The sequence below is a fragment of the Haliaeetus leucocephalus genome, unplaced genomic scaffold, assembly GCF_000737465.1.
Source record: "Haliaeetus leucocephalus isolate CR32 unplaced genomic scaffold, Haliaeetus_leucocephalus-4.0 Scaffold906, whole genome shotgun sequence".
Lineage (NCBI taxonomy): Eukaryota > Metazoa > Chordata > Aves > Accipitriformes > Accipitridae > Haliaeetus > Haliaeetus leucocephalus.
Window position 1 is genome coordinate 1,358,158 of NW_010973342.1, and position 13,894 is coordinate 1,372,051.

Sequence of the window (13,894 nt, forward strand, 5' to 3'; positions counted from 1 at the left end):
AATAATGGCCTCTTTTTAACAAAAGAAGAAAAGAATTCAAAGCTTATGGGAAGAAGAGAACAGCAGATTTGAGGACTGGCAATCTGAACCCTTAGGTTGTTCAACTATTACGTACAAATAGATCAGAGATTTTATTCTGTGATGGGAATGAGACCGAATGTGAATGCCATTATCTCTTCCACCATGTGGTGCCCCTCTCAATTAAGGCACTGTTTCTGCACCATGAGAATGCAATGTAAACACTTCATGTAATGCAACCTGCCCAGCATCCAAGCTTTCTGTGAAGACTTTTGTTGCCAAGATTTTCTTGCCTTAAGCTACCATCTGAAACATGGAAAGCTGCCCTTTGCAAAACTCTAAAAGCAACATGAAAAGGAAGCAGAAGATAATTCTCTTCTGTTTCCCTCCCTATTCAGCAATTAACACATTACTTTCAATCCATCAGACTTAAACCAGAAAAATAGTAGTTAAATATGACAGTGTTTGAACGTATCTCAAAAGTTGCAATATTGTTCATTGTCTCCAATCCATCAGTAATTTCGGTATTGGCTTGGTTGTTCACAAGAAACACATTCATGTTAATGCAGCTCAGTCTGGGAGAGAGGGAGATATGGATCCTGTTCCATACGTGGTCATTGGGATGAATTGCACAACAAGGGCCAGACGCTGAACCATCTCACAAGCACCATTCACCTAGGCTTTCTGCATATCATATATTGCACAATGAGGTGAAAGATTGAGAAGGGAAGTCTGAAGATAATTTTTTGTAAATGTTGCTTTGATAAACTCAATGACTGATTTTTAGCATTCTTCCCAAGCTCAAAAAAGCTAATCTGTATGTCCAAGAAGCAAACAATACAATCAGTGGAAAACCTGGCATTAAACAATGACTCAGCATGTGGACTGAGCCTCAAACTCTGAATAAAAAATTTATAACATATTTAAAATTTAGAAGGGTGGTTACACCCACTCAGAAAAAAAAAAAAAAAAGTAGTAAGTACATTGGTGGCAAGCTAACTAAAAGAAAAATCAGAAATTAGAAAATAAGTAGCTTGCTATTAACAAGAAAGAAAAAATGGTCACTTTTCTTAGTGTTAAGGTCAATTCAGAAAAATTGCATTAAACAAAAACACTGTAAATGCTCTGTAAATTTAAAGTCATCTAACACAACACAATCTTCAAGTAGAAAGCTGATGTTGAATTCAGAAAGATAAATCCCATGTTTAGCAGCAGTAAAATTTATTATAAAATGCATTTCTTTGGCATTATGCAGTTAGATTTGAATGTGATGTTAACATTTATGATTAACATTACATAATATGAAGACATATTATGAATATTAATAAAAGTGTTACACAAAGGCACATACAGATGATCTGTGCAGACTGAAATGTACATTCCATCCTACAGAGACAGATAATCTCAATGGAAGAAAAGATGCAATTATGTGAAAAGAAAATGTAGGATGAAACAGATATCAGAAAAAGCTGAAATTCAAGTTACACAGAAGGTTTAGGTGCTTTGTGAATAAAGAAGGAAGAAAACTTCAGTAACTGAGAAATCATGCTATGAAGGAAGAAGAGGAAGAGTATCAACTCAGTATGAAATAATATGCAGATTATTGTACAGAGCCACGAAACATCTGAATGTAAATTCTACTTATCAAAAACAGAATGAGTTTTAGCCACGTTAGAAAAAGCAAAGCTGGGCTCCAACTTACATACAGATCAACATTATGAATGTAGCATTTTCCTGCTGGCTCAGTATCTCACGTAGAAGGATGACAAGCGAATTTATTCCTTTCCTGCCATGTGGATAGGCAGAAGGTTAACTAAACAACAACCAGTTTTGAAAACTCTGCTTTCTGCACTATCAGGAATGGGATGATAGTTTTGTCTCCTTGACATACTTCCACAGCAAGCATTCCGAAGAAGAAGCAGCAGATCAAACTCCCCTGATATTAAAAGATGAAATAAATCTCTGTACAGAGACTATTATTCCCCACACATATACTCAGGAACGGAAGCAGAGTCAAATTGTGATCCAGCTTGCAGATTGTCTGTTAGTTGCAGTGATGCAGGCATCAATTCTGAAATGTATTGCACAGCTTCACTACAGGCATACCGTAGGCAAAATCATGCAAACATACAAGTCTGGCTACATCTTGCAGGTTAAGGCCCCCATGCAACCCAATGTTATTAGAAATGCTATCTTTTCTTTTTTCTTGCAATAAAAAAAATTGTTTACATGTTTTTGAACACAAATGCCACAGCATGTGCCCATCTACTCCAACGTTACAAAACCAGAGAAAAAAGTGCAAAATTTAATTGAACTGCTTAAGTAATGAAGCTCTGATATTTAATTGATTTGCTTGAAACTGTAAATTGCTAAAAACAAAACATTATTTTAACCTGACAGTCCCATTGAGACCAATATTTCTCACTACACTGCAAGCTTATTCTAAGCTGTTTATTAGCACAAACACTACTAACAGCCTGCAGAAAAGAAATCTCAGATCTAGAGCTGGCTTTAAACCTCAGCTTGCAATGGTTATAGTTTAAAGCTTCATTTTCACATCTGCATAGGTACTACCCAATCCAGTTTGAAGCCCAGACAACAGAACCAAGGGCTGACAGTCTTCAGTGCCCTCCACAGCTCTGTAAGTCAGTATTTCCTGTAACTTGTTTCCCACTTTCCTCTTGGGCTCAGCTATTTATTAGTTTATGTAGATCTGAACAGCATTTAAGTCTTCAGCCACATGGTTTGCGCCGTTTCTCCAACATCCTGCTCATGTAAGTCAAACAACCCTAGATACTGCAATGCAGAATGATATTAGCTAAGCAGGGAATCACAGTATATATTGCTCCAGTGTGATCTATAAGCTCTGATACAGCACAAAGGATGATGCTGTGATATGCTTTATAAATCTCTGACGAGATAAAAACTCCATAATGGATGGGATGAAGTCTCTGTAAGGGGATGTGTGCTAGTTTTGGCTGAGATGGAGTTAACCTTCTTCATAGTAGGTAGCATGGAGCTATGTTTTGGATTTGTGCTGAAAACAGTGTTGATAATACAGTCTTCTTTGTTGCTGAGCAGTGCTTACACAGCATCAAGGCTGCCTCTCCTTCTCACACCTCCCCACCATGGAGCAGGCTGGGGGGCACAAGGAGCTGGGAGGGGACACAGCCGGACAGCTGACCCCCACTGACCACAGGGATATTCCAGACCATTGGACGTCATCCTCAGCAGATAAAAGTAGGGGAAGAAGAAGGAAGGGGGGGACATTCAGAGTGATGGCGTTTGTCTTCCCAAGTCACCGTTAGGCGTGATGGAGCCCTGCTTTCCTGGAGATGGCTGGACACCTGACTGCCCATGGGAAGTGGGCAATGAATGCCTTGGTTTGCTTTGCTTGTGCACGTGGCTTTTGCTTTACCTATTAAACTGTCTTTATCTCAGCCCACGAGTTTTCTCACTTCCACCCTTCTGATTCTCTCCCCCATCCCACTGTAAGGAAGGTGAGCGAGCAGCTGCGTGGTCCTTAGCTGCCGGCTGGGGTTAAACCATGACAGGATGTCAAGCTAGAAAGCATTTGGTCTTGTACAACTGGCTCTAATTCAAAGGGGACAGAAGCGGCACTAGAAGGGACCTTGCTGGTAAGGGGAGAAGAAGAGCAGGAACAAACCAGGGGATCTGCAGTCAGAGAGTGTGAGTGGGTGTGCAGGACCATATTCCAAAGGGAACCAGTTTTGCTGTCAATGAGCCATAACATCTCAGCTGAGCATACTGAAAATATTTACCTGAAAAAAAAAGAGGAAAAAAATCAGCAACTACTTGACCGTGTTCCATAGAAAGGAAATTATTAATAGTCACTGAAGGCTTGTCCAGGAATTTCAACACATGAGTTACAAGCCACCTCTCTGCTCTTGACATTTTGTATAACCAGCCAGTAATACAATTTTGTGTGCTACCCCAGAAAAGTCACAAGACAGGCAACTCCAGTGTATTACAGGTGCCTAAGTTGATATCAGGTTAAAGCCCATATGGAGAAGAGGCCTGGAGTTTGTTTCAACAGATTCATAATACAATCAGGTAGACTCCCACCTCCCCAAAATTTATTTTAAGAGTAAATGTTTATCGTCAACAGTAGCTTGTATAAAGAAAAGAAGTGAGATTTTTTTTTTCCCTGGAGTGGCATATGTGCTATTTGCATAGCAAGTTACAGTGAGGGCAGCAATGGTCATGATCACGTACCAATGGTGTTTGTACGCAGCACCTTCAGCCAGCTAAAGGTGGCATGCAGCATTTCCACCAAACACCTTGGAGCCAAGCACAGTTTCACAAGCCACAGCGAAAATGAACAAGAAAGTTCTCAAAACAGGAAGAAAGACAATCTGATATCTTACTTGGAGAAAGTTAAATCCTATTTGTCAAAAACAGATAAGAAAGACCTCAGCACCCAACACACAACATCTGAAGATTTCCACGGATACTCTTAAAGAAGACTCTGTGGTCAGCTGAGACCTATAGAAATATCAGCATTATTCTTTCTTGCTTATATGCTCCATGCAACACAAAAGCTGTAGGCACACACGTTACTGACAGTCATTCAGAAAGACCAGTCTCAGAACCTGGTTTCTTTATTGGTACGGTAGCCAGGAGCACCACCTGTGCAACTGACTGCAGCCTTGCACCAGGCATGGGCTTCCCAATACCGAACTGGAAGCTCACAGACCTGTAGTGAACTGATAAACCAGCATTCACAGGAAAATAGTAACTGCCGCCTTTATTGCCTTAGCCATCTCAATGGCATATTCCAGCACTGCGAGAATGAGGGAAACTTTGCATGTATACGCTGTAAGAATTCCCCCGCTTCAACTGCACAGCCATTTCTTGGCATCCAAAATCTACCAGGTACTGCGATGCAGTGAGCGTATGCTGCCTGTCCGGCACCCAAGGAGTCAGTCGAGCAAGAATCTATAGAAACTCTCAATACTGGAAAAATCACAGAGCCAGTAACTGTGTTCTGCCGGGTTAGTATACAGAAGTTCCCCCGTGACCTGTGAACACCTCCGAGGTTCAGAAACAACCACAGAATTGCTTGTGCATCTCCAGTGCCTTCTACATGTACAGTGCCCCTTCTGCAAAACTTCATCCAGGCCTGAGGTCTACCACCAAACAGAACAGACTCAAACAGAGAGCACATGCAGTTGGAAGTCAAACACATTCGTGGATTAAGAATACTGCTCCCCAGAAACACTGAAGCTTTCTGACGAAATGCTAAGAAGTAAGTTCTAGAGGAGTTCAAATGAGAAGGGCTTAGCTCTTGAACTCACCTTGAACTGATGACAAAACTAAGCACAACCAACAAAGTCCTACTGACGCAGGCATGGATCACACGAAGCTTTGCGACATGGATGTTCCCAGGCAGGTTTAATGAGTTTCAGAACTACCATACAACTTGATAGAATTTATTCACGTTCTGATTCACTCACATACTGGGTTAGTTTTATATCAGGAAGAAGGCCTGTGCACCTCTTCAGCTGCTGAAGTTTTGGACTGTGGCCCCAAGCTCACATTTCTCTATCAAAACACAGAAACACCCACTTACGGTCCCACTTTTCAGGGCAGGTTTCACCAGTCAGAAACAGTTGTGGCGTGAGCTATTGTAAAAGCTGAAAAAAATCTGATTTTTAAACTTTACTGCAGATTGAAGAAGGATATATATGTATGCAAACCCCCCAAAACTGTAGCAGCTCCTCCCATGCGCAGAGGTAACGCGTGGTCACAGTCACAATGAGCGTAACCACTACAGTCAACCTCTCCGCCTAGACTAGTTGTTCTTTACATCCATTGTAAATCCAGAACACATGCAATAAAGTTGATGGATGTAGGGATGATGAATCCAAGTTATAGGGATGATGAATCCATGTTATGCAGACTGTAGCTGAGATCTGAATAAAACCAGTCAGTAGCAAGACAGTTCTTATTTTTCTATTTTCAAAGCCACAACTGTTGCAGGAGAGAACCCACCGCAACATTTTTTATCACCTGTGGGGTGTATCTCAGGCAATATAAAACAGGAAAAATAAAAAACGATCTGTGTAATTCAAGAACTCTCAAAAATATGACTTTCCCCTCGTACAGTTCCATTACTAAAGAAGAGATCTAAGCCTTATATTAATGATTCTTTCCCCATATGAAAAAAAATGTTACAGCCGAAAAAAGAATGACATGGCTTAAGCTGTGCAGAACATCCATTCCTCCATCACGAAAAAGCACACAGCAAAATAAGAACATGTAGCATTTTGCCATCAACAAAGCTGCCTACACAGACGCCCACTTTTTCCTATTTTCTCTGTAGCATACTCTTAACTCACTCATCTCCTTCTGCATCTTTCTCACACTCATTGACTTACCTACGTTCCACACAGCTTCTTCAGACTTGTTTGCACGAGAAAACTGACCATGGAAATAGTTATTCTCTTACAGTCAGTTCAGAATATACCATCCATTTTATTTTCTCCCCTCTCCCAATATATTTATATACCAATAAAAATAATTTTCTTGAGAAACAGAGAGGTTACTCCAGGGTGTCTCAAATCTGAAATAATGAGAGCAGGATAATTATGCCACAGATCTAAGCTTCACACTGTGATAGATTCATGCATTTGGTCCCACCTCCCAGGAAGGAGCTGGCAATTACTGCATTCCAGTGCAGGACCATGGATTTTTGACAGCTCCCTTACTCTACGTGCCAGTTACAGCTGATTGTGGCAGCTGAACCACTAATGCATTTTTGCATCAGATGCAAAAGCCCTAGATATACTAGATATGCAAGAGCAAACCTGCAGTATATTTTGCTTTTTCTCCAGATGAGAATTATCATTCTTTGCAATCATGATATTTAAAGCTCTGCTTTACTGACATCCAGCAGGATTTTAGATTTTAAAATCTCAATCTGTAAGAAATGCACACTATTTATTACCTACAGTAATACGGGGACTTTAGATACTCCTCATTTTCTAAGTTAGAAAGAGCAAATAATTAGAACCCTAAGTTGCTTTTGTGCTCTTTTAAGGATTAGCCTTACTCAGTTCCGGGACAATATATACATCAAGTACACTACATACTCTGACAGAGCTTTAAATCAGACTAGAGCTGTTTAAATCAGACACATCTCCAATACATCCCTTCTTAAAGCATAATCTGGTATTATTGTGAAATTATTTTATAGTGCTAGTATGCAGGAATCTTCTGTTTCATCCAGTTCATCAGATATACTGTCTCCACAAAAACATATCTATTTATCTGTATGTTAATCTTTGAAGTATTTTCTGTGTGCACATTTGCAAACACACACAAAAGTTCTCTGCATTTACAGTTTTTACTCTTAGAAACCACTGTTTTGTTACCCAATAGCTAGATTCCTAATAGCTGGCTAAAAAGATAAACTAAATCTAGCTCAGATATATCTAACCATGGCTGTGGTCATGGTTCCCCACTGTCATACAGAAATAGCCATCTATCTTCTAGACTAGAAGCCATCTAGGAGAGGCTAAGGTAAAAAGATGGGGAAAAGAAAAAGAAGGAAAAAAAAATATTTCAGGCTTTCTTACGCAGTGGACAATAGAAAAAAAAATCTGCAAAAAACAATATATACACAGAATATTTGTTATTAACATAAAGGCAAGGTTGGTAAAATTAAGAAATAGCTGACTGCAAGAAAGCTTTATTTTTTACTACAAGAGGTAGTAATAGCCCTGACTTCCTGGCTGGTAGAATGTAGAATCTAAAAATTCCTGAGAAATGGCAACATATGATGGCAATCCATTAAAAAACAAAACAAAACAAAACAAAACAAAAACCAGAAAACATTAATGATGGGATAAAATGAGATGTCAGGGAAAAAAGAAATAGCTCAAAAATATTCACTTTTCAAGGTAATTCATTGCAGAAAATAAAAGTTAATGCTATTCAACAGTGAAACTGGTTTAAAAATTAAAAAAGGCTCATCTAACCTTCCCAGTCATGCATATACATCTTGAGTTCTGGAGCAGGAGCATTATCTTTGATACTTCAACCTTACAAATACTTACAAATGCACAAATACTTACAAACACAGTTACAAATACTTACAAATACTTACAAATGCAGTTTGAAATTGATCAACAAATACAAAAATTAGTCGTAGGGCACTCAGAGACAGCAGAAGCATTTAAGCCTCATTTCCGTAGGAAGCCAGGCTACAGCAAATGTAATTAAAGTTCTTAGTAAGAATGTGCTATTTTACCAAAAGACTCAGAATTACCAGAACAGACACTAAGTCTTGGGGCACAGCATCCCATCCTCCGTCCCCATCCTATGTGGTAGTGGCCAAAGCCTCACGCAAAAGCTAATAGGATGATTATCTTCTACAAGGATTATGCTGCACAGAGAAGCTGAAGTCTGCCTTTGTGAGAATTAAGTCCATCAGCCTTATTGGTCTGCTGATTTTTTGTCTTTTGCCATTGTGAAGATAGGTTTTCATTCTGATCTTTCTTGAAATGAGTAAATCTCATTGATATAAGAAGCTGGGATAAAAGGCACTTGCAGAACATTCTTTTTTGTTTAAGAAATAAGGAGTCCGGAAAAGGATATGAGAGGGAAAATGACTGATTTCTTCTTTAAGAAAGAAAGGTCTGCTACACTAAATTAGCAAGAGTATAATTATAATATAGTCTATACCTAACAAGTTTAGCAATGAATGATTAAGACACGATCTGTTCTACAGAAAATGCCAAAACGTGACTCAAAGGAGATCAACATAAGGTAAAAACATTGTGAAAGCGGTGCTTTACACCTTGATAGGGGAAAAGCTGTGTTCTTGGGGTTTCAGCTCTCATTTCCAAGCAATTTAGAGAAGCAACACATCACAACACGCACTCTCCACCCTGATAGGGATCACAGAGTGTTTACCTCCCAATAGTGCAGAAAGAACTACATGAAGGAGTTACTCCAAAATCATGGAAGTACTTGCAGCTTAGAGACTCAAACAGAAAGGGAATCACTGCCTCACAAAGTAAACCCTCCACCCCAGAAACGTGTCCTGATTAGACTCAGGATACAAGTGCATCACATTGCCACAAATATTTATAAATGTGGAGAACAAGCTTGTTCGGAGAATTAGTAGTTCACAAGAAAACAAGGCTTGTACCTTTGGACAGCAGTTCAAATGCAAGCTGGTGAGAAGAAATGCAAAATGTTTGACACTTTCTTATCATAAACAGTAGCATTACTGTGCAGTAAATAAACAGTTAGCAGATGCTGGATACTGATCTAGATAAAAAACAGAAAAAGAAGATGAAATCTCAGCCTCAATCACTGACATTTTGGAAAGTCTTATGAAAATGGGTCTACTTTAGATAGATAAGATGTTCCTCGTTCTGATCATTAAAGAAGAGAAATAAGGTAATTTTGGAAGAGCCCAAGGAAGATTGCTCTCCAGTGGCTTACTCTTAGTCTCACCATACAAATAATAATAATACTTCAGTTTCAATTACACCAACATGCCACTTGGCTCACTTCATCTTAAAACAAATAGATAATGTTAGGATTAAACTTGAGTGCATTATACTCACGGGGGGGGAAAATATCACCTCCTCACCTGCACAGCGAAGTCAAAGCAACCAGATAAGCAGACAGTGCCCATAATGAAGGCTGACAACCATGTTTTCCTTGGCTAAAGGGACACCATTTATTGAGGTTACACCCAGGAAGCCATGCATTTCATCTGCAGCACATGCTTAACAGCAGCGCTAAATCAAAAGTGAAACTGCAAAATACAGCCGGGTGACACTAATAACACTTCCGTACTGAATGGAAAGCTAATCATAATCATAAAGGCAACTAAAAATATTCAATGCTAATGTCTTGTCAAAGACAACTGAAATGGAGGACAACTGTCAGTTATCCAAGAGGATGAAAGTTAAGTCAAAATGGCACTGAGAAATATGAAAAATATGCTTTCTGAAACAGCTCCCATTTTTCTTACTTTCAAGGTAGGGTGCTAGAGAACTGGCAAAATACTGCTAAGGTGGACTGTAAACAAGAAAACAGAGCAGAAAACCTCAAAGAGGTGTGAGAGACATCTTGATCCTCCTATGGTTTTGGCTACGTCCAGCATTTAGTAGGGAACAAGTAAGCAACACATAAACAAATACACAAACAAAGCAAAGCAAACCTATGTGGACTGTGCCTTTAGAGGAGGAAATAACCAATATAAAAAAGTCTGTTCACTATTTCTAAACATCTCACCATTTAAGTGATGTTTGCTCACCTTTCAGACTTTCACCTCTAGAAAGTGGTTTCAGTTAATCAGGTTATTCATCATGTTACTAGGACAGCACTAAAACAACTACATGTGTGTGTATGCTTATAAATTTTTTATAATGTGTATTAGGCACACCTCTCTTAAAATCAGAGGGTAGAAAGATAAATGAGAAATTGCCACTGTACATCTTTCTCTTTATTGACATAATTTCCCAATGTGAACTGTTAACAAGATACATAGTGACTACAAGTTTTTGTGCCTAAAGAAACAACAAAAATAAAGAGGAAAAACAACCTTTCTTCACACTGTATTCCTCACTATATCAAGCACCTTAACCACTCCTGTCTAACTTAAAATAACAGCTGCAGGTGGGAGCTTCCCAAATACATTTGGCTCTTTATTTGCATTTACGCATGTGTTTGAGAGCCTGTATGTTAAAGAAAGAATGTGTCAAATTCAAAGGTGGCTGTGGAAGGAAATGCCAGATCTATGAGTCTGGCGATGTGCTGAGAGGAAATGGGGAAGACCTCACCTATCATAGCACATAGCAGAAGTTTCTTTTAAGCTGCCATTCTTATTAGACAAATGGAGAGATGGAATATTGCAAGTAAGGAAGTAACCAACTTAAAGTTTTAGTGATCTCAAAGAAATGCCTACAAAAGCATTGCATATGCTAAAAAAAGTTCTATGATTTATAATGGGCAAAGGATGGAAGTATCACTGAAAAAGAGTGAGTTAAAAATGAGTTTAAACTACTACTACTACAGTTCCATTTTGCCCCTTTGAGAATGAATCTATACCATTTTTATTGAACTACTATAGATATTTTCCCTATTACTGAAGTTAGGGCCAATAAAGTTTTATATTTAAAAAAAAATCTTAGCAAAAGTTCAACAGAAGTAAGTTACAAAATTTGCATATGGGGGAAGCATTCCCAAGATGGAAAAAAGCACTTTTTTAGATCATGAACTCAGGTTGGTTTACTGTAACGTGAATAAACTATGAAACAATGACTATGAAACTGATTTTCCTGAATACTGCAGAGTAGCATTGGAATGAGTACCATAAATCAGCAACTGTTCTAAATATGGAACTTTTTTTTAATGAAAAACAAAAGAGATGGAATGTGTTTGTGCATATCAGTACACAAAGCTGCAATTAAGGCTGCATATTGTCCCTTCAAAATGAAGTAGAATAGAGTTAATGAAAGTTGAAAGGAAAAAAAAAGTCAGGATTACAGACAAGAACATGAGTAAGGATTTAATGGTTTGTTTCATTGATGGCAGAGCAACCTTAGTTCAAAATTAATAAATGAATTGATAAACTGAGACACAGTGATCAGTGGTACGTGTCCATACATCCTCTTAGAGGGAGGCAGCATGCAACCAACCTTGCTTTTATACAGAGGCAATCCAACCTCACATTCTTCATTATTTTCTGCTCCCTGACATGTATTTATGCCAGCTCCAGCTGGCCTTACACTGTCCAGAAATATGGCCCAGGCCCATTTATTTCCTCAATATACTTGTTACTCCTACATCTCCTATTTTCTATCATAATCTAATCAAAATGTTCAACAGAAAAAAAAAATCTATACATGAAAATTAACTATAAACATCTAAATGCTGACAAATACTATTTAAAAGCAGCAACTGACAGCAGAGCTGGGATAAACTGTAAATAGATGGTGCTGGGGACACAAATATACTAACTATGGAGAACAAAAAGAGGGTTTGAAGAAGATGGACCTCTAAGAGGAAAATCATGATGAGAAACCCCTCTTCTACCACTGTGTACTGAGATTAATATTTTAACAGAGCACATCTCTTCCAGTTCAAGCCTCATTTTTACCTCAGGTTCAACCCATGGCCTCTTTTGAGGATATTTCCAACTCTTGTGCTCCCATAACAACAGTCTAAGACACTAAGGGACATACATTTAAGTGGAGAGTGAGCATTGCTCAGAACATTTCAAAAAAAGAAAAAAAAGCCTTTATCTGCATGCAGGAGAACTTAAGCAGGTTGGGCAAATCTCTGTACCAATGGCCTCTTACAGTACTAGTATCTCAGCCCATAGCAGACTGTCGCCCCAGTGCGTCAGTGAAGGAGTCCTACGGGGTGGCCTCCTTAAACTTCTAGAGCCACTCTCCAAACAGTGGTGTCTCCACCCATGAGGAGAATCACGTCTTCTAGAAGATCCAAGATTCTTGGCCCTTCTGTTCATAACTCCAATGTATCTATTCATTTCACATTAACATCCTCACTACCTGCACCCATCCAAAACCAAAAACCCCAAACCCAAAAAGACTCCACACTACCTCAGGCGCAAGAAACAAAGTCATCCCGATGGACCAAGAAATATAAACAGAGCAGAGACTGAAAACCAATGTTCTGAGCCCTACAGAACATCACAGCTCCTGTATTACAATAACTAATTTTAGCATTATTAATAGTAAGGCATGCATATTTTCAATACAGAACAAAAGCACCATCTCAAAAGATAATTAAGCAGAATTTAAAAGTCTCATAAAAACCTTCTTGCCTATATGCACCATGAATTAGCGTGTCTTATAATCGGAAAACATTTATTTTCAGCAAGCTTTGGAAAGCCAACACAAAGCATATTCACCCCTAGCCATATAAAACCTGAAAGAGAAATTGGCATCTCATGGAGATGGAACGCAGCAGACCCTGATAAGCATTACAGAACCCCATTCCTGCATAAATACATATGCACATCATGCTTACTGTCGGTGAGACCAATCATGTAAGAAAAGACATTACTGGGTGTACATGGTGGGTGCTAAGCATAGAGCAGGGATCTCAGGGAGCAAAAGGAATCTTGAAATGAAGTGGGACTCATTTTCTTCCCCCTGACAAAATTTGCTGGGATTTCCTTTTAATAATCCTATGAAATTTTTAAATAAATAATAAAAGTAAATACCATCTGTTTAAATTAACATCATTTCTCAGGATTGTTTGACTAGACGGTGTGGTACATGGAAGTCATCAGTCAGGCCAGTAATACACGACTGATATTCTGTAAATACCTAACAAAAATAACTCTTGCTTGTTTGTTCAACCTGCGTCCAGTCCATCCTCTCTCCAAACGGAGATCCCGCAAATCCGCGGCGACTCGCAGGCCTAACAGCTGCCTTAGGGGCTGAGGTAAAGAACTTTTCTCCAAATCTCTCCCATTCACTAGGACAAACCGGTCTTAATGGGCAAGTAATAAACAAAAATTACGCTGTGCGCAGATACTCCTCTCATCCAACCCCTCGGATACCCTGACACTCCTCTCATCCAACCCCCCGGAGCGATCTCTTCTACGGTGTTGCCATAGAAAACGGAAAGGAAGCCTCCAATTAGGGAAGAGGTCACTCTTAAGCAGAGCTATTATGTAAATACCGGCCAGGCAGCCCCCCGCAAACACAAAAAATAAAAAAAAAGGGCCTCATCCCGCAAGCCCTCCAAGGGCAGGCCTCAGGTTCGCCCTCCGCCAACCCACGCCGGCAGGGCTCGGCTTGCGAGCGCGGGTGCGGAGCCCCTCAGCCCGCCCCGCCGACGCCCAGGGACGCCCGCC

At 39.4% G+C, this 13,894-nt stretch overlaps 1 protein-coding gene across 1 annotated transcript in view; it reads right to left on the reverse strand.

Annotated features, from left to right (window-relative positions):
- Positions 1-9,764, reverse strand: part of JAKMIP1 (janus kinase and microtubule interacting protein 1) — a 161,726-nt gene extending 151,962 nt beyond the window's left edge. The window contains exon 1 of the mRNA XM_010583472.1: positions 9,647-9,764. The gene's annotated coding sequence lies outside the window, so the exon portion shown is untranslated. The remainder of the gene's footprint in view (positions 1-9,646) is intronic.
- Between the last annotated feature and the right edge of the window lie 4,130 nt (positions 9,765-13,894).